The 19,854-nt window shown below is 42.2% G+C and overlaps 69 pseudogenes; all 69 read left to right on the forward strand.

The window, feature by feature from the left end:
* The first annotated feature begins 65 nt into the window (after positions 1-65).
* LOC142670435 (5S ribosomal RNA) lies at positions 66-184 on the forward strand (annotated as a pseudogene).
* Positions 185-251: 67 nt separating this feature from the next.
* LOC142670284 (5S ribosomal RNA) lies at positions 252-370 on the forward strand (annotated as a pseudogene).
* A 67-nt stretch (positions 371-437) lies between these two features.
* LOC142669856 (5S ribosomal RNA) lies at positions 438-556 on the forward strand (annotated as a pseudogene).
* A 67-nt stretch (positions 557-623) lies between these two features.
* Positions 624-742, forward strand: LOC142669354 (5S ribosomal RNA; annotated as a pseudogene).
* A 67-nt stretch (positions 743-809) lies between these two features.
* LOC142670447 (5S ribosomal RNA) lies at positions 810-928 on the forward strand (annotated as a pseudogene).
* Positions 929-995: 67 nt separating this feature from the next.
* LOC142669504 (5S ribosomal RNA) lies at positions 996-1,114 on the forward strand (annotated as a pseudogene).
* Positions 1,115-1,181: 67 nt separating this feature from the next.
* Positions 1,182-1,300, forward strand: LOC142669565 (5S ribosomal RNA; annotated as a pseudogene).
* Positions 1,301-1,367: 67 nt separating this feature from the next.
* On the forward strand, positions 1,368-1,486 carry LOC142670563 (5S ribosomal RNA; annotated as a pseudogene).
* Positions 1,487-1,553: 67 nt separating this feature from the next.
* On the forward strand, positions 1,554-1,672 carry LOC142669898 (5S ribosomal RNA; annotated as a pseudogene).
* A 67-nt stretch (positions 1,673-1,739) lies between these two features.
* LOC142669507 (5S ribosomal RNA) lies at positions 1,740-1,858 on the forward strand (annotated as a pseudogene).
* A 67-nt stretch (positions 1,859-1,925) lies between these two features.
* On the forward strand, positions 1,926-2,044 carry LOC142670549 (5S ribosomal RNA; annotated as a pseudogene).
* A 67-nt stretch (positions 2,045-2,111) lies between these two features.
* LOC142669519 (5S ribosomal RNA) lies at positions 2,112-2,230 on the forward strand (annotated as a pseudogene).
* Positions 2,231-2,297: 67 nt separating this feature from the next.
* On the forward strand, positions 2,298-2,416 carry LOC142669995 (5S ribosomal RNA; annotated as a pseudogene).
* A 67-nt stretch (positions 2,417-2,483) lies between these two features.
* LOC142669220 (5S ribosomal RNA) lies at positions 2,484-2,602 on the forward strand (annotated as a pseudogene).
* Positions 2,603-2,669: 67 nt separating this feature from the next.
* On the forward strand, positions 2,670-2,788 carry LOC142669531 (5S ribosomal RNA; annotated as a pseudogene).
* A 67-nt stretch (positions 2,789-2,855) lies between these two features.
* LOC142669097 (5S ribosomal RNA) lies at positions 2,856-2,974 on the forward strand (annotated as a pseudogene).
* Positions 2,975-3,227: 253 nt separating this feature from the next.
* Positions 3,228-3,346, forward strand: LOC142670562 (5S ribosomal RNA; annotated as a pseudogene).
* Positions 3,347-3,413: 67 nt separating this feature from the next.
* Positions 3,414-3,532, forward strand: LOC142669054 (5S ribosomal RNA; annotated as a pseudogene).
* Positions 3,533-3,599: 67 nt separating this feature from the next.
* Positions 3,600-3,718, forward strand: LOC142669152 (5S ribosomal RNA; annotated as a pseudogene).
* A 67-nt stretch (positions 3,719-3,785) lies between these two features.
* Positions 3,786-3,904, forward strand: LOC142669733 (5S ribosomal RNA; annotated as a pseudogene).
* A 67-nt stretch (positions 3,905-3,971) lies between these two features.
* Positions 3,972-4,090, forward strand: LOC142669070 (5S ribosomal RNA; annotated as a pseudogene).
* Positions 4,091-4,157: 67 nt separating this feature from the next.
* On the forward strand, positions 4,158-4,276 carry LOC142669510 (5S ribosomal RNA; annotated as a pseudogene).
* Positions 4,277-4,343: 67 nt separating this feature from the next.
* Positions 4,344-4,462, forward strand: LOC142669637 (5S ribosomal RNA; annotated as a pseudogene).
* Positions 4,463-4,529: 67 nt separating this feature from the next.
* LOC142669713 (5S ribosomal RNA) lies at positions 4,530-4,648 on the forward strand (annotated as a pseudogene).
* A 67-nt stretch (positions 4,649-4,715) lies between these two features.
* Positions 4,716-4,834, forward strand: LOC142669543 (5S ribosomal RNA; annotated as a pseudogene).
* A 67-nt stretch (positions 4,835-4,901) lies between these two features.
* On the forward strand, positions 4,902-5,020 carry LOC142670679 (5S ribosomal RNA; annotated as a pseudogene).
* A 253-nt stretch (positions 5,021-5,273) lies between these two features.
* LOC142670167 (5S ribosomal RNA) lies at positions 5,274-5,392 on the forward strand (annotated as a pseudogene).
* A 67-nt stretch (positions 5,393-5,459) lies between these two features.
* LOC142670077 (5S ribosomal RNA) lies at positions 5,460-5,578 on the forward strand (annotated as a pseudogene).
* A 5,967-nt stretch (positions 5,579-11,545) lies between these two features.
* On the forward strand, positions 11,546-11,664 carry LOC142669709 (5S ribosomal RNA; annotated as a pseudogene).
* Positions 11,665-11,731: 67 nt separating this feature from the next.
* On the forward strand, positions 11,732-11,850 carry LOC142670636 (5S ribosomal RNA; annotated as a pseudogene).
* A 253-nt stretch (positions 11,851-12,103) lies between these two features.
* Positions 12,104-12,222, forward strand: LOC142669827 (5S ribosomal RNA; annotated as a pseudogene).
* Positions 12,223-12,289: 67 nt separating this feature from the next.
* On the forward strand, positions 12,290-12,408 carry LOC142670499 (5S ribosomal RNA; annotated as a pseudogene).
* Positions 12,409-12,475: 67 nt separating this feature from the next.
* LOC142669641 (5S ribosomal RNA) lies at positions 12,476-12,594 on the forward strand (annotated as a pseudogene).
* Positions 12,595-12,661: 67 nt separating this feature from the next.
* On the forward strand, positions 12,662-12,780 carry LOC142669555 (5S ribosomal RNA; annotated as a pseudogene).
* A 67-nt stretch (positions 12,781-12,847) lies between these two features.
* On the forward strand, positions 12,848-12,966 carry LOC142669098 (5S ribosomal RNA; annotated as a pseudogene).
* A 67-nt stretch (positions 12,967-13,033) lies between these two features.
* Positions 13,034-13,152, forward strand: LOC142669368 (5S ribosomal RNA; annotated as a pseudogene).
* Positions 13,153-13,219: 67 nt separating this feature from the next.
* LOC142669567 (5S ribosomal RNA) lies at positions 13,220-13,338 on the forward strand (annotated as a pseudogene).
* Positions 13,339-13,405: 67 nt separating this feature from the next.
* Positions 13,406-13,524, forward strand: LOC142670105 (5S ribosomal RNA; annotated as a pseudogene).
* Positions 13,525-13,591: 67 nt separating this feature from the next.
* LOC142669725 (5S ribosomal RNA) lies at positions 13,592-13,710 on the forward strand (annotated as a pseudogene).
* A 67-nt stretch (positions 13,711-13,777) lies between these two features.
* On the forward strand, positions 13,778-13,896 carry LOC142669665 (5S ribosomal RNA; annotated as a pseudogene).
* Positions 13,897-13,963: 67 nt separating this feature from the next.
* LOC142669485 (5S ribosomal RNA) lies at positions 13,964-14,082 on the forward strand (annotated as a pseudogene).
* A 67-nt stretch (positions 14,083-14,149) lies between these two features.
* Positions 14,150-14,268, forward strand: LOC142669579 (5S ribosomal RNA; annotated as a pseudogene).
* A 67-nt stretch (positions 14,269-14,335) lies between these two features.
* LOC142669591 (5S ribosomal RNA) lies at positions 14,336-14,454 on the forward strand (annotated as a pseudogene).
* A 67-nt stretch (positions 14,455-14,521) lies between these two features.
* On the forward strand, positions 14,522-14,640 carry LOC142669360 (5S ribosomal RNA; annotated as a pseudogene).
* A 67-nt stretch (positions 14,641-14,707) lies between these two features.
* LOC142669078 (5S ribosomal RNA) lies at positions 14,708-14,826 on the forward strand (annotated as a pseudogene).
* Positions 14,827-15,079: 253 nt separating this feature from the next.
* On the forward strand, positions 15,080-15,198 carry LOC142670427 (5S ribosomal RNA; annotated as a pseudogene).
* Positions 15,199-15,265: 67 nt separating this feature from the next.
* LOC142669718 (5S ribosomal RNA) lies at positions 15,266-15,384 on the forward strand (annotated as a pseudogene).
* A 67-nt stretch (positions 15,385-15,451) lies between these two features.
* Positions 15,452-15,570, forward strand: LOC142670008 (5S ribosomal RNA; annotated as a pseudogene).
* Positions 15,571-15,637: 67 nt separating this feature from the next.
* Positions 15,638-15,756, forward strand: LOC142670127 (5S ribosomal RNA; annotated as a pseudogene).
* Positions 15,757-15,823: 67 nt separating this feature from the next.
* Positions 15,824-15,942, forward strand: LOC142669679 (5S ribosomal RNA; annotated as a pseudogene).
* A 67-nt stretch (positions 15,943-16,009) lies between these two features.
* Positions 16,010-16,128, forward strand: LOC142670199 (5S ribosomal RNA; annotated as a pseudogene).
* Positions 16,129-16,195: 67 nt separating this feature from the next.
* On the forward strand, positions 16,196-16,314 carry LOC142669905 (5S ribosomal RNA; annotated as a pseudogene).
* Positions 16,315-16,381: 67 nt separating this feature from the next.
* LOC142669811 (5S ribosomal RNA) lies at positions 16,382-16,500 on the forward strand (annotated as a pseudogene).
* Positions 16,501-16,567: 67 nt separating this feature from the next.
* On the forward strand, positions 16,568-16,686 carry LOC142670132 (5S ribosomal RNA; annotated as a pseudogene).
* A 67-nt stretch (positions 16,687-16,753) lies between these two features.
* LOC142669099 (5S ribosomal RNA) lies at positions 16,754-16,872 on the forward strand (annotated as a pseudogene).
* A 67-nt stretch (positions 16,873-16,939) lies between these two features.
* LOC142669499 (5S ribosomal RNA) lies at positions 16,940-17,058 on the forward strand (annotated as a pseudogene).
* A 67-nt stretch (positions 17,059-17,125) lies between these two features.
* Positions 17,126-17,244, forward strand: LOC142670685 (5S ribosomal RNA; annotated as a pseudogene).
* A 67-nt stretch (positions 17,245-17,311) lies between these two features.
* Positions 17,312-17,430, forward strand: LOC142670408 (5S ribosomal RNA; annotated as a pseudogene).
* A 67-nt stretch (positions 17,431-17,497) lies between these two features.
* LOC142670004 (5S ribosomal RNA) lies at positions 17,498-17,616 on the forward strand (annotated as a pseudogene).
* Positions 17,617-17,683: 67 nt separating this feature from the next.
* LOC142669605 (5S ribosomal RNA) lies at positions 17,684-17,802 on the forward strand (annotated as a pseudogene).
* Positions 17,803-17,869: 67 nt separating this feature from the next.
* LOC142669973 (5S ribosomal RNA) lies at positions 17,870-17,988 on the forward strand (annotated as a pseudogene).
* Positions 17,989-18,055: 67 nt separating this feature from the next.
* LOC142670048 (5S ribosomal RNA) lies at positions 18,056-18,174 on the forward strand (annotated as a pseudogene).
* Positions 18,175-18,241: 67 nt separating this feature from the next.
* LOC142670667 (5S ribosomal RNA) lies at positions 18,242-18,360 on the forward strand (annotated as a pseudogene).
* A 253-nt stretch (positions 18,361-18,613) lies between these two features.
* On the forward strand, positions 18,614-18,732 carry LOC142669906 (5S ribosomal RNA; annotated as a pseudogene).
* A 67-nt stretch (positions 18,733-18,799) lies between these two features.
* Positions 18,800-18,918, forward strand: LOC142670050 (5S ribosomal RNA; annotated as a pseudogene).
* Positions 18,919-19,171: 253 nt separating this feature from the next.
* On the forward strand, positions 19,172-19,290 carry LOC142670614 (5S ribosomal RNA; annotated as a pseudogene).
* A 67-nt stretch (positions 19,291-19,357) lies between these two features.
* LOC142669794 (5S ribosomal RNA) lies at positions 19,358-19,476 on the forward strand (annotated as a pseudogene).
* Positions 19,477-19,543: 67 nt separating this feature from the next.
* On the forward strand, positions 19,544-19,662 carry LOC142669617 (5S ribosomal RNA; annotated as a pseudogene).
* A 68-nt stretch (positions 19,663-19,730) lies between these two features.
* On the forward strand, positions 19,731-19,849 carry LOC142670352 (5S ribosomal RNA; annotated as a pseudogene).
* The last annotated feature ends 5 nt before the right edge of the window (positions 19,850-19,854 follow it).

Here is a 19,854-nt window from a genome sequence, read left to right on the forward strand (position 1 = left end):
TTATTATGTCGTTTAGATTTTGTTTCACAATCGATTAAAAAGGACTATGGATTAAAGCATTTAATGTCAATGGCCATTCTAAGCTGAATGTGCCTGCTCTCGTCAGAACGCAGAAGTTACACAGCTTAAGGCCTCGCTAGTACCAGTGTGGGAGACTGTCTGGGAATCCGTGGTGCGGTTGACTTTTTATTATGTCGTTTAGATTTTGTTTCACAATAGATTAAATAGGACTATGGATTAATGCATTTAACGTCAATGGCTATTCTAAGCTGAATGTGCCTGCTCTCGTCAGAACGCAGAAGTTACACAGCTTAAGGCCTCGCTAGTACCAGCGTTGGAGACTGTCTGGGAATCCGTGGTGGGGTTGAATTTTTATTATGTCGTTTAGATTTTGTTTCACAATCGATTAAAAAGGACTATGGATTAAAGCATTTAATGCCAATGGCCATTCTAAGCTGAATGTCCCTGCTCTCGTCAGATCGCAGAAGTTACACAGCTTAAGGCCTCGCTAGTACCAGTGTGGGAGACTGTCTGGGAATCCGTGGTGCGGTTGAATTTTTATTATGTCGTTTCGATTTTGTTTCACAATCGATTAAAAAGGACTATGGATTAAAGCATTTAATGTCAATGGCCATTCTAAGCTGAATGTCCCTGCTCTCGTCAGATCGCAGAAGTTACACAGCTTAAGGCCTCGCTAGTACCAGTGTGGGAGACTGTCTGGGAATCCGTGGTGCGGTTGAATTTTTATTATGTCGTTTAGATTTTGTTTCACAATCGATTAAAAAGGACTATGGATTAAAGCATTTAATGTCAATGGCCATTCTAAGCTGAATGTGCCTGCTCTCGTCAGAACGCAGAAGTTACACAGCTTAAGGCCTCGCTAGTACCAGTGTGGGAGACTGTCTGGGAATCCGTGGTGCGGTTGACTTTTTATTATGTCGTTTAGATTTTGTTTCACAATAGATTAAATAGGACTATGGATTAATGCATTTAACGTCAATGGCTATTCTAAGCTGAATGTGCCTGCTCTCGTCAGATTGCAGAAGTTACACAGCTTAAGGCCTCGCTAGTACCGGTGTGGGAGACTGTCTGGGAATCCGTGGTGCGGTTGACTTTTTATTATGTCGTTTAGATTTTGTTTCACAATCGATTAAAAAGGACTATGGATTAAATCATTTAATGTCAATGGCCATTCTAAGCTGAATGTGCCTGCTCTCGTCAGATCGCAGAAGTTACACAGCTTAAGGCCTCTCTAGTACCAGTGTGGGAGACTGTCTGGGAATCCGTGGTGCGGTTGAATTTTTATTATGTCGTTTAGATTTTGTTTCACAATCGATTAAAAAGGACTATGGATTAAAGCATTTAATGTCAATGGCCATTCTAAGCTGAATGTCCCTGCTCTCGTCAGATCGCAGAAGTTACACAGCTTAAGGCCTCGCTAGTACCAGTGTGGGAGACTGTTTGGGAATCCGTGGTGCGGTTGACTTTTTATTATGTCTTTTAGATTTTGTTTCACAATCGATTAAAAAGGACTATGGATTAAAGCATTTAATGTCAATGGCCATTCTAAGCTGAATGTCCCTTCTCTCGTCAGATCGCAGAAGTTACACAGCTTAAGGCCTCGCTAGTACCAGTGTGGGAGACTGTCTGGGAATCCGTGGTGCGGTTGACTTTTTATTATGTCGTTTAGATTTTGTTTCACAATCGATTAAAAAGGACTATGGATTAAAGCATTTAATGTCAATGGCCATTCTAAGCTGAATGTGCCTGCTCTCGTCAGATCGCAGAAGTTACACAGCTTAAGGCCTCGCTAGTACCAGTGTGGGAGACTGTCTGGGAATCCGTGGTGCGGTTGACTTTTTATTATGTCGTTTAGATTTTGTTTCACAATAGATTAAATAGGACTATGGATTAAAGCATTTAACGTCAATGGCCATTCTAAGCTGAATGTGCCTGCTCTCGTCAGAACGCAGAAGTTACACAGCTTAAGGCCTCGCTAGTACCAGTGTGGGAAACTGACTGGGAATCCGTGGTGCGGTTGACTTTTTATTATGTCGTTTAGATTTTGTTTCACAATAGATTAAATAGGACTATGGATTAAGGCTTTTCATGTCAATGGCCATTCTAAGCTGAATGTGCCTGCTCTCGTCAGATCGCAGAAGTTACACAGCTTAAGGCCTCGCTAGTACCAGTGTGGGAGACTGTCTGGGAATCCGTGGTGCGGTTGACTTTTTATTATGTCGTTTAGATTTTGTTTCACAATCGATTAAAAAGGACTATGGATTAAAGCATTTAATGTCAATGGCCATTCTAAGCTGAATGTGCCTGCTCTCGTTAGATCGCAGAAGTTACACAGCTTAACGCCTCGCTAGTACCAGTGTGGGAGACTGTCTGGGAATCCGTGGTGCGGTTGGCTTTTTATTATGTTGTTTAGATTTTGTTTCACAATAGATTAAATAGGACTATGAATTAAGGCTTTTAATGTCAATGGCCATTCTAAGCTGAATGTGCCTGCTCTCGTCAGATCGCCGAAGTTACACAGCTTAAGGCCTCGCTAGTACCAGTGTGGGAGACTGTCTGGGAATCCGTGGTGCGGTTGACTTTTTATTATGCTGTTTAGATTTTGTTTCACAATAGATTAAATAGGACTATGGATTAAGGCTTTTAATGTCAATGGCCATTCTAAGCTGAATGTGCCTGCTCTCGTCAGATCGCAGAAGTTACACAGCTTAAGGCCTCGCTAGTACCAGTGTGGGAGACTGTCTGGGAATCCGTGGTGCGGTTGACTTTTTATTATGTCGTTTAGATTTTGTTTCACAATCGATTAAAAAGGACTATGGATTAAAGCATTTAATGTCAATGGCCATTCTAAGCTGAATGTGCCTGCTCTCGTCAGATCGCAGAAGTTACACAGCTTAAGGCCTCGCTAGTACCAGTGTGGGAGACTGTCTGGGAATCCGTGGTGCGGTTGAATTTTTATTATGTCGTTTAGATTTTGTTTCACAATCGATTAAAAAGGACTATGGATTAAAGCATTTAATGTCAATGGCCATTCTAAGCTGAATGTCCCTGCTCTCGTCAGATCGCAGAAGTTACACAGCTTAAGGCCTCGCTAGTACCAGTGTGGCAGACTGTCTGGGAATCCTTGGTGCGGTTGCCTTTTTATTATGTCGTTTAGATTTTGTTTCACAATAGATTAAATAGGACTATGGATTAAAGCATTTAACGTCAATGGCCATTCTAAGCTGAATGTGCCTGCTCTCGTCAGAACGCAGAAATTACACAGCTTAAGGCCTCGCTAGTACCAGTGTGGGAGACTGTCTGGGAATCCGTGGTGCGGTTGAATTTTTATTATGTCGTTTAGATTTTGTTTCACAATCGATTAAAAAGGACTATGGATTAAAGCATTTAATGTCTATGGCCATTCTAAGCTGAATGTCCCTGCTCTCGTCAGATCGCAGAAGTTACACAGCTTAAGGCCTCGCTAGTACCAGTGTGGGAGACTGTCTGGGAATCCGTGGTGCGGTTGACTTTTTATTATGTTGTTTAGATTTTGTTTCACAATAGATTAAATAGGACTATGGATTAAGGCTTTTAATGTCAATGGCCATTCTAAGCTGAATGTGCCTGCTCTCGTCAGATCGCAGAAGTTACACAACTTAAGGCCTCGCTAGTACCAGTGTGGGAGACTGTCTGGGAATCCGTGGTGCGGTTGACTTTTTATTATGTCGTTTAGATTTTGTTTCACAATCGATTAAAAAGGACTATGGATTAAAGCATTTAAAGTCAATGGCCATTCTAAGCTGAATGTGCCTGCTCTCGTTAGATCGCAGAAATTACACAGCTTAACGCCTCGCTAGTACCAGTGTGGGAGACTGTCTGGGAATCCGTGGTGCGGTTGACTTTTTATTATGTCGTTTAGATTTTGTTTCACAATAGATTAAATAGGACTATGGATTAAAGCATTTAACGTCAATGGCCATTCTATGCTGAATGTGCCTGCTCTCGTCAGATCGCAGAAGTTACACAGCTTAAGGCCTCGCTAGTACCGGTGTGGGAGACTGTCTGGGAATCCGTGGTGCGGTTGACTTTTTATTATGTCGTTTAGATTTTGTTTCACAATCGATTAAAAAGGACTATGGATTAAAGCATTTAATGTCAATGGCCATTCTAAGCTGAATGTGCCTGCTCTCGTTAGATCGCAGAAGTTACGCAGCTTAACGCCTCGCTAGTACCAGTGTGGGAGACTGTCTGGGAATCCGTGGTGCGGTTGACTTTTTATTATGTCGTTTAGATTTTGTTTCACAATAGATTAAATAGGACTATGGATTAAATCATTTAACGTCAATGGCCATTCTAAGCTGAATGTCCCTGCTCTCGTCAGATCGCAGAAGTTACACAGCTTAAGGCCTCGCTAGTACCAGTGTGGGAGACTGTCTGGGAATCTGTGGTGCGGTTGAATTTTTATTATGTCGTTTAGATTTTGTTTCACAATCGATTAAAAAGGACTATGGATTACAGCATTTAATGTCAATGGCCATTCTAAGCTGAATGTCCCTGCTCTCGTCAGATCGCAGAAGTTACACAGCTTAATGCCTCGCTAGTACCAGTGTGGGAGACTGTCTGGGAATCCGTGGTGCTACTGACTTATTATTATGTCGTTTAGATTTTGTTTCACAATCGATTAAAAAGGACTATGGATTAAAGCATTTAATGTCAATGGCCATTCTAAGCTGAATGTGCCTGCTCTCGTCAGATCGCAGAAGTTACACAGCTTAAGGCCTCGCTAGTACCAGTGTGGGAGACTGTCTGGGAATCCGTGGTGCGGTTGACTTTTTATTATGTCGTTTAGATTTTGTTTCACAATCGATTAAAAAGGACTATGGATTAAAGCATTTAATGTCAATGGCCATTCTAAGCTGAATGTCCCTGCTCTCGTCAGATCGCAGAAGTTACACAGCTTAAGGCCTCGCTAGTACCAGTGTGGGAGACTGTCTGGGAATCTGTGGTGCGGTTGACTTTTTATTATGTTGTTTAGATTTTGTTTCACAATAGATTAAATAGGACTATGGATTAAGTCTTTTAATGTCAAAGGCCATTCTAAGCTGAATGTGCCTCCTCTCGTCAGATCGCAGAAGTTACACAGCTTAAGGCCTCGCTAGTACCAGTGTGGGAGACTGTCTGGGAATCCGTGGTGCGGTTGTCTTTTTATTATGTCGTTTAGATTTTGTTTCACAATCGATTAAAAAGGACTATGGATTAAAGCATTTAATGTCAATGGCCATTCTAAGCTGGATGTGCCTGCTCTCGTTAGATCGCAGGAGTTACACAGCTTAACGCCTCGCTAGTACCAGTGTGGGAGACTGTCTGGGAATCCGTGGTGCGGTTGACTTTTTATTATGTCGTTTAGATTTTGTTTCACAATAGATTAAATAGGACTATGGATTAAAGCATTTAACGTCAATGGCCATTCTAAGCTGAATGTGCCTGCTCTCGTCAGATCGCAGAAGTTACACAGCTTAAGGCCTCGCTAGTACCAGTGTGGGAGACTGTCTGGGAATCAGTGGTGTGGTTCACTTTTTATTATGTCGTTTAGATTTTGTTTCACAATCGATTAAAAAGGACTATGGATTAAAGTTAGAGATGAGCGAACCGGGACAACCGAACCCGGTTTCGGTCCGAACTTCCGGTAAAGTTCGGTTCGCAGCGAATCCGAACTTCACCGGGTTCGGCCGAACCCGTTTTGACCGAACCCGGTCAAAAACATTATACAAATCGGCAGCCACTTATCTCTATCAATCACTGATAGAGAAAAGAGGCTGCTGATTAAAAATAAAATAAAAAGCATTTCATACGTACCCGGTCGTTGTCTTAGTGACGAGTCCCTCTTCTTCCTCCAGTCCGACCTTTTCTGACGCGGCAGCCTGTGATTGGCTGCAGAGGCCTCTGCAGCCTGTGATTGGCTGCAGAGGCCGCGGCAGCCTGTGATTGGCTGCAGCGCTCACATGGGCTGCATCGTCATCAAGGAATGTCGGGCCGGATGTCGAGAGGGACGCGTCACCAAGGCAACGGCCAGGAGACCGGACTGGAGGAAGCAGAAAGTTCTCGGTAAGTATGAACGTCTTTTTTTTTTACAGGTACTGTGATCGGTAGTCACTGTCCAGGGTACTGAAACAGTTACTGCCGATCAGTTAACTCTTTCAACACCCTGGACAGTGACTATTTAGGGTATGTGCACACACACTAATTACGTCCGTAAATGACGGACGTATTTCGGCCGCAAGTACCGGACCGAACACAGTGCAGGGAGCCGGGCTCCTAGCATCATAGTTATGTACGATGCTAGGAGTCCCTGCCTCGCTGCAGGACAACTGTCCCGTACTGTAATCATGTTTTCAGTACGGGACAGTTGTCCTGCAGCGAGGCAGGGACTCCTAGCATCGTACATAACTATGATGCTAGGAGCCCGGCTCCCTGCACTGTGTTCGGTCCGGTACTTGCGGCCGAAATACGTCCGTCAATTACGGACGTAATTAGTGTGTGTGCACATACCCTTACTGACGTCGCCTAGCAACGCTGCCGTAATGACGGGTGCACACATGTAGCCACCCGTCATTACGGGGCCTCATGCACACGACCATAAAAACACCCGTTATCACGGGTCGTAATTACGACCCGAAATAGCGGGCCCATAGACTTCTGTTAGCCACGGGTACCTTCCCGTTTTCTCACGGGAAGGTGCCCGTGCCGTTAAAAAGATAGAACATGTTCTATTTTTTTATTTTACGGGCCGTGCTCGTAATTACGACTCGTAACTACGAGCACGGCCGGCCGGCCACGGGCAGCCGGCCGCTTTTGCGAACCGTGCTGTCATTATAATTATAGCAGCACGGCCCGAAAAATAGAACATGTTCTATTTTTTTAACGGCACGGGCACCTTCCCGTGAGAATACGGAAAGGTACCCGTGGGTAACAGAAGTCTATGAGCCCGTTATTGCGGGTCGTAATTACGACCCGCAATAACGGGTATTTTTACGGTCGTGTGCATGATGGGAGCACGGCTCGGAAAAACGAACGGCTGCCCGTGCTCATCTCCTGAAATAATCTGTGCTGCCTTAAACTCTGTGGACAGGTCAGGATCCTGTTTCTTTTAAATGCTGCTAGGGAACCCGCTCGATCCACTATATAAGGCTACGCTACAGTGCAGCATTTAAAAGAAACAGGATCCTGACCTGTCCACAGAATTTAAGGCAGCACAGAGTATTTCAGGAGATGAGCGTGCAGATTCAGTGCTGCTGTGAACTCTGCTCTTACCATTACGTAGCTCTCAGTCTGTTATCTCTCCTCCACTCCTGTCCTCAAGAACACCTTCACATGATTGGCAAGTCACCACGTAATGGTAAGAGCAGAGTTCACAGCAGCACAGAGTATTTCAGGAGATGAGCGTGCGGATCTTGTGCGTGGTGGTGACTTGCCAATCATGTGAACATGTTATAGAGGACAGGAGTGGAGGAGATGTAACAGACTGAGCTACGTAATGGTAAGAACAGAGTTCACAGCAGCACAGAGTATTTCAGGAGAGGAGCGTGCAGATTCAGTGCTGCTGTGAACTCTGCTCTTACCATTACATAGCTCAGTCTGTTACCTCTCCTCCACTCCTGTCCTCAATAACACCTTCACATGATTGGCAAGTCACCACCCCGCACAAGATCCGCACGCTCATCTCCTGAAATACTCTGTGCTGCTGTGAACTCTGCTCTTACCATTACGTGGTGACTTGCCAATCATGTGAAGGTGTTCTGGAGGACAGGAGTGGAAGAGAGGTAACAGACTGAGAGCTACGTAATGGTAAGAGCAGAGTTCGCAGCAGCACTGAATCTGCACGCTCATCTCCTGAAATACTCTGTGCTGCCTTAAACTCTATGGACAGGTCAGGATCCTGTTTCTTTTAAATGCTGCACTGTAGCGCAGCCTTATATAGTGGATCGAGCGGGTTCCCCAGCAGCATTTAAAAGAAACCGTGTTTGTGTATGTGTGTGTTTGTGTATATATGTGTGTTTGGGTATGTGACTTTGTCTGTTTTTGTTTTTATATGTGTGTTTGTGTATATGTGTGTGTATATATGGGTGTGTTTGTGTATATGTGTTTTGTGTATATGTTTGTGTATATATGGGTGTATTTGTGTATATGTTTGTGTGTAGATGTTTGTGTGTGTTTTTGTATATGTGTGTATATGGGTGTGTGTTTGTGTGTATATATGGGTGTGTTTGTGTATATGTGTTTGTGTATATGTGTGTTTGGGTATGTGTGTTTTTGTTTGTATATGTGTTTGTGTATATGTGTTCGTGTATGTGTGTATAACTGTGTGTGTGTGTGTTTGGATATGTGTGTTTTTGTTTGTATATGTGTGAGTTCGTGTATATGTGTGTTTGTCTGTTTATGTGTGTGTGTGTATATCTTGTTGTGTTTGTGTATATATGTGTGTGTCTGTGTATGGTTGTTTGTTTGTGTGTGCGTGTATATATGTGTGTAGGTGAGTAGAAGTATTGGTATTGTTCACATTGATAACTGTTTTTTATGTTGTTGCAGATTTTGATGTACCGATTGGACTACGTCTTCGATTCGTTGGACTACTGCGTAGATCTGCGTTTTTTCAAATTTTAATAAAATGGTTAACGAGGGTTTTGTTGGGGATTTCTTATTTCAATAAAAAAGAATTGTCTTTGTGTTTTTTTTTCAAACTTTATTAGTGCCTAGATAATGGCAGTTGGCTGATTGACAGCGTCCATTATTAAGGCGGGGCTTAGTGTTAGCCGGTGCAGAGGCTAGCACTAACCACCCATTATTACCCCAGTACCCACCACCACCAGGGGTGCCGGGAAGAGCTTGGTACGATCCAGTACCCGACCATCTGTTGTGATGGTCGGGTACTGGGGCGGCCGTAGGCTGGTATTATGAGGCTGGGAAGGGCCAAAATCAGTGGACCTTCCCACCCTTGTAATGCTAGGCTGCTGCTGCTGTGTTGTATCGGGCTGGTTATAAAAATGGGGGGGACCCCCACGTCGTTTTTTTTTTTGAATTTAACAAATTTAGCAATAGACGGGTCCCCCACATTTTTAATAACCAGCCATATACAAGGCCGCAGCAGTCTGGCATTACATGGGTGGGAAGGGCCACTGGTTTTGTCCATTCCCAGGCTAATAACACTGTGTTGTATGTGGCTGGTTATGATAAATTGGGTGGAACCCCATGTCTTTTTTTAAAAAAAAATGTAAATAAATAAATAATTTAAAAAAATGACGTGGGGTCCCCCCCACTTTTATAACCAGCCAGATACAACACAGCAGCAGCAGCCTAGCATTACAAGGGTGGGAAGGTCCACTGTTTTTGGCCCTTCCCAGCCTCATAATACCAGCCTGCGGCCGCCCCAGAGCCCGACCATCACAACAGATGGTCGGGTACTGGATCGTACCTGGCTCTTCCCGGCACCCCTGGTGGTGGTGGGTACCGGGGTAATAATGGTGGTTAGTGTTAGCCTCTGCACCGGCTAACACTAAGCCTCGCCTTAGTAATGGATGTTGTCACTCAGACAGCGGCCATTACTAAAGTGGTAATAATAAAATTTGAAAAGACAAAGACAAAGATATAGATAAAATATTTTATTGAAATAAAGCACCCCCAACACAACCCTCATTAACCATTTTATTGTAGAAAAAAAAAACGTCATCTAAGTAGTCCTCGAAACCGACGTAGTCCAAACACCAAACCTGTAAAAAAAAAAAAAAAATGAAATAAAACATGTCGTAGGCTTAGATTCAGTTTAATGTGTGATACTGACTGTTATACCATGTATAGAAGCCTGCCGTGAAGTTGACTTAGATACAGGGCGCCAGCAGACAGTATCATACATGGACATACATACATATATACAAACATACATACAAGCATGCACATATATACATGCAAATATACATACATGCAAACATACACACATATACATGCAAACTATCATACATACATGCATACACACACATGAAAACATACATACATACAAACATGCAAAGATACATACATACATATATACAAGCATGCACAAATATACATGCAAACATAAATACATGCACATATATATATAAACATACATGCAAACATACACACATATATACATGCAAACTATCATACATACATGCATACACACACACATGAAAACATACATACAAACAAACATGCAAAGATACATACATACATATATACAAGCATGCACAAATATACATGCAAACATAAATACATGCAAACATAATTACATACATGCACATATATATAAACATACATGCAAACATACATGCAAAAATAAAAACATGCAAACATACATACATGCACATATATACATACATACATGACAACATACATACAAACATACATGACAACATACATACATGCAAACATACATACATGCAAACATACATACACACATGCAAACATATATACATGCAAATATACATACAAACATGCACATGTATACATACATGCCAACATACATGCAAACATACATGCACATATATACATACATACATGACAACATACATACATGCAAATATACATACATACACACATGCACATATATACATACATGCCAACATACATGCACATATATACATACATGACAACATACATGCATAGATGACAACATACATACATATATATATATACACACATGCAAATATACATACAAACATGCATACATACATGCAAACATACATTCATGCAAACACACATACATGCAAACATACATACATACATACAAATATACATACACACATGCACATATATACATACATGACAACATACATACATACATACATGACAACATACATGCAAAAATACATACATGCAAACATACATACATACATACATGCAAATATATACATGCAAATATACATACAAACATGCACATATATACATACATGCCAACATACATGCACAGATATACATACATACATACATACATGACAACATACATACATGCCAACATACATACATACATACATGCCAACATACATACATGCCAAAAAATAATAATAATACGTTCATACTTACTTTCCTCCTGTCCGGCCTCCAGCGATGACGTTTCATTCATGTCGCCGCTGCAGCCTGTGATTGGCTGCAGAGGCGGTCACGTGGGATGAAGCGTCATCCTGACGTGCGTGACCGCCACTACAGCCTGTGATTGGCTGCAGCGGCGAAAGGGATGAAACGTCATCGCTGGAGGCCGGACAGGAGGAAAGTAAGTATGAACGTATTATTATTATTTTTTTATTACATTTAGTGTTTTCCGCGCGCCGAGCATGTACTGTGAAGGTTGCTGAAAGAGTTAGTGCAGCCCATTAACTCTATCAGCACCCTGGACAGTAGCATGCTCGGCGCACGTAAGTGACAGGTTCGGTCAGAACTAGTTCGGTCCGAACCGAACTTTTTTGTGAAATTCGGCGAACTAGCCGAACCGAACTTTTGATAAGTTCGCTCATCTCTAATTAAAGTGTTTAATGTCAATGGCCATTCTAAGCTGAATGTGCCTGCTTTTGTCAGATCGCAGAAGTTACACAGCTTAAGGCCTCGCTAGTACCAGTGTGGGAGACTGTCTGGGAATCCGTGGTGCGGTTGACTTTTTATTATGTCGTTTAGATTTTGTTTCACAATAGATTAAAAATGACTATGGATTAAAGCATTTAATGTCAATGGCCGTTCTAAGCTGGATGTGCCTGCTCTCGTCAGATCGCAGAAGTTACACAGCTTAAGGCCTCGATAGTACCAGTGTGGGAGACTGTCTGGGAATCCGTGGTGCGGTTGACTTTTTATTATGTCGTTTAGATTTTGTTTCACAATAGATTAAATAGGACTATGGATTAAAGCATTTAACGTCAATGGCCATTCTAAGCTGAATGTGCCTGCGCTCGTCAGATCGCTGAAGTTACACAGCTTAAGGCCTCGCTGGTACCAGTGTGGGAGACTGTCTGGGAATCCGTGGTGCGGTTGAATTTTTATTATGTCGTTTAGATTTTGTTTCACAATCGATTAAAAAGGACTATGGATTAAAGCATTTAACGTCAATGGCCATTCTAAGATGAATGTCCCTGCTCTCGTCAGAACGCAGAAGTTACACAGCTTAAGGCCTCGCTAGTACCAGTGTGGGAGACTGTCTGGGAATACGTGGTGAAGTTGACTTTTTATTATGTCGTTTAGATTTTGTTTCACAATAGATTAAATAGGACTATGGATTACAGCATTTAACGTCAATGGCCATTCTAAGCTGAATGTGCCTGCTCTCGTCAGAACGCAGAAGTTACACAGCTTAAGGCCTCGCTAGTACCAGTGTGGGAGACTGCCTGGGAATCCGTGGTGCAGTTGAATTTTTATTATGTCGTTTAGATTTTGTTTCACAATCGATTAAAAAGGACTATGGATTAAAGCATTTAATGTCAATGGCCGTTCTAAGCTGAATGTCCCTGCTCTCGTCAGATCGCAGAAGTTACACAGCTTAAGGCCTCGCTAGTACCAGTGTTGGAGACTGTCTGGGAATCCGTGGTGCGGTTGACTTTTTATTATGTTGTTTAGATTTTGTTTCACAATAGATTAAATAGGACTATGGATTAAGGCTTTTAATGTCAATGGCCATTCTAAGCTGAATGTGCCTGCTCTCGTCAGATCGCAGAAGTTACACAGCTTAAGGCCTCGCTAGTACCAGTGTGGGAGACTGTCTGGGAATCCGTGGTGCGGTTGACTTTTTATTATGTCGTTTAGATTTTGTTTCACAATCGATTAAAAAGGACTATGGATTAAAGCATTTAATGTCAATGGCCATTCTAAGCTGAATGTGCCTGCTCTCGTCAGATCGCAGAAGTTACACAGCTTAAGGCCTCGCTAGTACCAGTGTGGGAGACTGTCTGGGAATCCGTGGTGCGGTTGAATTTTTATTATGTCGTTTAGATTTTGTTTCACAATCGATTAAAAAGGACTATGGATTAAAGCTTTTAATGTCAATGGCCATTCTAAGCTGAATGTGCCTGCTCTCGTCAGATCGCAGAAGTTACACAGCTTAAAGCCTCGCTAGTACCAGTGTGGGAGACTGTCTGGGAATCCGTGGTGCGGTTGACTTTTTATTATGTCGTTTCGATTTTGTTTCACAATAGATTAAATAGGACTATGGATTAAATCATTTAACGTCAATGGCCATTCTAAGCTGAATGTGCCTGCTCTCGTCAGATCGCAGAAGTTACACAGCTTAAGGCCTCGCTAGTACCAGTGTGGGAGACTGTCTGGGAATCCGTGGTGCGGTTGACTTTTTATTATGTCGTTTAGATTTTGTTTCACAATAGATTAAATAGGACTATGGATTAAAGCATTTAACGTCTATGGCCATTCTAAGCTGAATGTGCCTGCTCTCGTCAGATCGCAGAAGTTACACAGCTTAAGGCCTCGCTAGTACCAGTGTGGGAGACTGTCTGGGAATCAGTGGTGCAGTTCACTTTATATTATGTCGTTTAGATTTTGTTTCACAATCGATTAAAAAGGACTATGGATTAAAGTATTTTATGTCAATGGCAATTCTAAGCTGAATGTGCCTGCTTTCGTCAGATCGCAGAAGTTACACAGCTTAAGGCCTCGCTAGTACTAGTGTGGGAGACTGTCTGGGAATCCGTGGTGCGGTTGCCTTTTTATTATGTCGTTTAGATTATGTTTCACAATAGATTAAATAGGACTATGGATTAAAGCATTTAACGTCAATGGCCATTCTAAGCTGAATGTGCCTGCTCTCGTCAGATCGCAGAAGTTACACAGCTTAAGGCCTCGCTAGTACCAGTGTGGGAGACTGTCTGGGAATCCGTGGTACGGTTGAGTTTTTATTATGTTGTTTAGATTTTGTTTCACAATCGATTAAAAAGGACTATGGATTAAAGCATTTAATGTCAATGGCCATTCTAAGCTGAATGTCCCTGCTCTCGTCAGATCGCAGAAGTTACACAGCTTAAGGCCTCGCTAGTACTAGTGTGGGAGACTGTCTGGGAATCCGTGGTATGGTTGACTTTTTATTATGTTGTTTAGATTTTGTTTCACAATAGATTAAATAGGACTATGGATTAAGGCTTTTAATGTCAATGGCCATTCTAAGCTGAATGTGCCTGCTCTCGTCAGATCGCAGAAGTTACACAGCTTAAGGCCTCGCTAGTACCAGTGTGGGAGACTGTCTGGGAATCCGTGGTGCGGTTGACTTTTTATTATGTCATTTAGATTTTGTTTCACAATAGATTAAATAGGACTATGGATTAAAGCATTTAACGTCAATGGCCATTCTAAGCTGAATGTGCCTGCTCTCGTCAGATCGCAGAAGTTACACAGCTTAAGGCCTCGCTAGTACCAGTGTGGGAGACTGTCTGGGAATCCGTGGTGCGGTTGACTTTTTATTATGCCGTTTAGATTTTGTTTCACAATAGATTAAATAGGACTATGGATTAAATCATTTAACGTCAATAGCCATTCTAAGCTGAATGTGCCTGCTCTCGTCAGATCGCAGAAGTTACACAGCTTAAGGCCTCGCTAGTACCATTGTGGGAGACTGTCTGGGAATCCGTGGTGCGGTTGAATTTTTATTATGTCGTTTAGATTTTGTTTCACAATCGATTAAAAAGGACTATGGATTAGAGCATTTAATGTCAATGGCCATTCTAAGCTGAATGTGCCTGCTCTCGTCAGATTGCAGAAGTTACACAGCTTAAGGCCTCGCTAGTACCAGTGTGGGAGACTGTCTGGGAATCCGTGGTGCGGTTGACTTTTTATTATGTCGTTTAGATTTTGTTTCACAATCGATTAAAAAGGACTATGGATTAAAGCATTTAATGTCAATGGCCATTCTAAGCTGAATGTGCCTGCTTTCGTCAGATTGCAGAAGTTACACAGATTAAGGCCTCGCTAGTACCAGTGTGGGAGACTGTCTGGAAATCCGTGGTGCGGTTGAATTTTTATTATGTCGTTTAGATTTTGTTTCACAATCGATTAAAAAGGACTATGGATTAAAGCATTTAATGTCAATGGCCATTCTAAGCTGAATGTCCCTGCTCTCGTCAGATCGCAGAAGTTACACAGCTTAAGGCCTCGCTAGTACCAGTGTGGGAGACTGTCTGGGAATCCGTGGTGCGGTTGACTTTTTATTATGTTGTTTAGATTTTGTTTCACAATAGATTAAATAGGACTATGGATTAAGGCTTTTAATGTCAAAGGCCGTTCTAAGCTGAATGTGCCTGCTCTCGTCAGATCGCAGAAGTTACACAGCTTAAGGCCTCGCTAGTACCAGTGTGGGAGACTGTCTGGGAATCCGTGGTGCGGTTGACTTTTTATTATGTCGTTTAGATTTTGTTTCACAATAGATTAAATAGGACTATGGATTAAAGCATTTAATGTCAGTGGCCATTCTGAGCTGAAGGTGCCTGCTCTCGTCAGATCGCAGAAGTTACACAGCTTAAGGCCTCGCTAGTACCAGTGTGGGAGGCTGTCTGGGAATCCGTGGTGCGGTTGCCTCTTTATTATGTCGTTTAGATTTTGTTTCACAATCGATTAAAAAGGACTATGGATTAAAGTATTTAATGTCAATGGCCATTCTAAGCTGAATGTGCCTGCTTTCGTCAGATCGCTGAAGTTACACAGCTTAAGTCCTCGCTAGTACCAGTGTGGGAGACTGTCTGGGAATCCGTGGTGCGGTTGACTTTTTATTATGTCGTTTAGATTTTGTTTCACAATCGATTAAAAAGGACTATGGATTAAAGTATTTAATGTCAATGGCCATTCTAAGCTGAATGTGCCTGCTTTCGTCAGATCGCAGAAGTTACACAGCTTAAGTCCTCGCTAGTACCAGTGTGGGAGACTGTCTGGGAATCCGTGGTGCGGTTGACTTTTTATTATGTCGTTTAGATTTTGTTTCACAATAGATTAAATAGGACTATGGATTAAAGCATTTAACGTCAATGGCCATTCTAAGCTGAATGTGCCTGCTCTTGTCAGAACGCAGAAGTTACAAAGCTTAAGGCCTCGCTAGTACCAGTGTGGGAGACTGTCTGGGAATCCGTGGTGCGGTTGAATTTTTATTATGTCGTTTAGATTTTGTTTCACAATCGATTAAAAAGGACTTTGGATTAAAGCATTTAATGTCAGTGGCCATTCTAAGCTGAAGGTGCCTGCTCTCGTCAGATCGCAGAAGTTACACAGCTTAAGCCCTCGCTAGTACCAGTGTGGGAGACTGTCTGGGAATCCGTGGTGCGGTTGACTTTTTATTATGTTGTTTAGATTTTGTTTCACAATAGATTAAATAGGACTATGGATTAAGGCTTTTAATGTCAATGGCCATTCTAAGCTGAATGTGCCTGCTGTCGTCAGATCGCAGAAGTTACACAGCTTAAGGCCTCGCTAGTACCAGTGTGGGAGACTGTCTGGGAATCCGTGGTGCGGTTGACTTTTTATTATGTTGTTTAGATTTTGTTTCACAATCGATTAAAAAGGACTATGGATTAAAGCATTTAATGTCAATGGCCATTCTAAGCTGAATGTGCCTGCTCTCGTTAGATCGCAGAAGTTACGCAGCTTAATGCCTCGCTAGTACCAGTGTGGGAGACTGTCTGGGAATCCGTGGTGCGGTCGATTTTTTATTATGTTGTTTAGATTTTGTTTCACAATAGATTAAATAGGACTATGGATTAAAGCATTTAAAGTCAATGGCCATTCTAAGCTGAATGTGCCTGCTCTCGTCAGATCGCAGAAGTTACACAGCTTAAGGCCTCGCTAGTACCAGTGTGGGAGACTGTCTGGGAATCCGTGGTGCGGTTGAATTTTTATTATGTCGTTTAGATTTTGTTTCACAATCGATTAAAAAGGACTATGGATTATAGCATTTAATGTCAATGGCCATTCTAAGATGAATGTCCCTGCTCTCGTCAGATCGCAGAAGTTACACAGCTTAAGGCCCCGCTAGTACCAGTGTGGGAGACTGTCTGGGAATCCGTGGTGCGGTTGACTTTTTATTATGTCGTTTAGATTTTGTTTCATAATCGATTAAAAAGGACTATGGATTAAAGCATTTAATGTCAATGGCCATTCTAAGCTGAATGTGCCTGCTCTCGTCAGATCGCAGAAGTTACACAGCTTAAGGCCTCGCTAGTACCAGTGTGGGAGACTGTCTGGGAATCAGTGGTGCAGTTGACTTTTTATTATGTTGTTTAGATTTTGTTTCACAATCGATTAAAAAGGACTATGGATTAAAGCATTTAATGTCAATGGCCATTCTAAGCTGAATGTGCCTGCTCTCGTCAGATCGCAGAAGTTACACAGCTTAAGGCCTCACTAGTACCAGTGTGGGAGACTGTTTGGGAATCCGTGGTGCGGTTGACCTTTTATTATGTCGTTTAGATTTTGTTTCACAATAGATTAAATAGGACTATGGATTAAAGCATTTAACGTCAATAGCCATTCTAAGCTGAATGTGCCTGCTCTCGTCAGATCGCAGAAGTAACACAGCTTAAGGCCTCGCTAGTACCAGTGTGGGAGACTGTCTGGGAATCCGTGGTGTGGTTGAATTTTTATTATGTCGTTTAGATTTTGTTTCACAATCGATTAAAAAGGACTATGGATTAAAGCATTTAATGTCAATGGCCATTCTAAGCTGAATGTGCCTGCTCTCGTCAGATCGCAGAAGTTACACAGCTTAAGGCCTCGCTAGTACCAGTGTGGGAGACTGTCTGGGAATCCGTGGTGCGGTTGACTTTTTATTATGTCGTTTAGATTTTGTTTCACAATAGATTAAATAGGACTATGGATTAAAGCATTTAATGTCAGTGGCCATTCTAAGCTGAAGGTGCCTGCTCTCGTCAGATCGCAGAAGTTACACAGCTTAAGGCCTCGCTAGTACCAGTGTGGGAGGCTGTCTGGGAATCCGTGGTGCGGTTGCCTTTTTATTATGTCGTTTAGATTTTGTTTCACAATCGATTAAAAAGGACTATGGATTAAAGTATTTAATGTCAATGGCAATTCTAAGCTGAATGTGCCTGCTTTCGTCAGATCGCAGAAGTTACACAGCTTAAGTCCTCGCTAGTACCAGTGTGGGAGACTGTCTGGGAATCCGTGGTGCGGTTGACTTTTTATTATGTCGTTTAGATTTTGTTTCACAATCGATTAAAAAGGACTATGGATTAAAGTATTTAATGTCAATGGCCATTCTAAGCTGAATGTGCCTGCTTTCGTCAGATCGCAGAAGTTACACAGCTTAAGGCCTCGCTAGTACCAGTGTGGGAGACTGTCTGGGAATCCGTGGTGCGGTTGACTTTTTATTATGTCGTTTAGATTTTGTTTCACAATAGATTAAATAGGACTATGGATTAAAGCATTTAACGTCAATGGCCATTCTAAGCTGAATGTGCCTGCTCTTGTCAGAACGCAGAAGTTACAAAGCTTAAGGCCTCCCTAGTACCAGTGTGGGAGACTGTCTGGGAATCCGTGGTGCGGTTGAATTTTTATTATGTCGTTTAGATTTTGTTTCACAATCGATTAAAAAGGACTTTGGATTAAAGCATTTAATGTCAGTGGCCATTCTAAGCTGAAGGTGCCTGCTCTCGTCAGATCGCAGAAGTTACACAGCTTAAGCCCTCGCTAGTACCAGTGTGGGAGACTGTCTGGGAATCCGTGGTGCGGTTGACTTTTTATTATGTTGTTTAGATTTTGTTTCACAATAGATTAAATAGGACTATGGATTAAGGCTTTTAATGTCAATGGCCATTCTAAGCTGAATGTGCCTGCTGTCGTCAGATCGCAGAAGTTACACAGCTTAAGGCCTCGCTAGTACCCGTGTGGGAGACTGTCTGGGAATCCGTGGTGCGGTTGACTTTTTATTATGTTGTTTAGATTTTGTTTCACAATCGATTAAAAAGGACTATGGATTAAAGCATTTAATGTCAATGGCCATTCTAAGCTGAATGTGCCTGCTCTCGTTAGATCGCAGAAGATACGCAGCTTAATGCCTCGCTAGTACCAGTGTGGGAGACTGTCTGGGAATCCGTGGTGCGGTCGATTTTTTATTATGTTGTTTAGATTTTGTTTCACAATAGATTAAATAGGACTATGGATTAAGGCTTTTAATGTCAATGGCCATTCTAAGCTGAATGTGCCTGCTCTCGTCAGATCGCAGAAGTCACACAGCTTAAGGCCTCGCTAGTACCAGTGTGGGAGACTGTCTGGGAATCCGTGGTGCGGTTGACTTTTTATTATGTCGTTTAGATTTTGTTTCACAATCGATTAAAAAGGACTATGGATTAAAGCATTTAATGTCAATGGCCATTCTAAGCTGGATGTGCCTGCTCTCGTTAGATCGCAGAAGTTACACAGCTTAACGCCTCGCTAGTACCAGTGTGGGAGACTGTCTGGGAATCCGTGGTGCGGTTGACTTTTTATTATGTCGTTTAGATTTTGTTTCACAATAGATTAAATAGGACTATGGATTAAAGCATTTAACGTCAATGGCCATTCTAAGCTGAATGTGCCTGCTCTCGTCAGATCGCAGAAGTTACACAGCTTAAGGCCTCGCTAGTACCAGTGTGGGAGACTGTCTGGGAATCCGTGGTGCGGTTGACTTTTTATTATGTCGTTTAGATTTTGTTTCACAATCGATTAAAAAGGACTATGGATTAAAGCATTTTAATGTCAATGGCCATTCTAAGCTGAATGTGCCTGCTCTCGTCAGATCGCAGAAGTTACACAGCTTAAGGCCTCGCTAGTACCAGTGTGGGAGACTGTCTGGGAATCCGTGGTGCGATTGACTTTTTA

The sequence above is a fragment of the Rhinoderma darwinii genome, assembly GCF_050947455.1.
Source record: "Rhinoderma darwinii isolate aRhiDar2 chromosome 1 unlocalized genomic scaffold, aRhiDar2.hap1 SUPER_1_unloc_15, whole genome shotgun sequence".
Taxonomy (NCBI): Eukaryota; Metazoa; Chordata; class Amphibia; order Anura; family Rhinodermatidae; genus Rhinoderma; species Rhinoderma darwinii.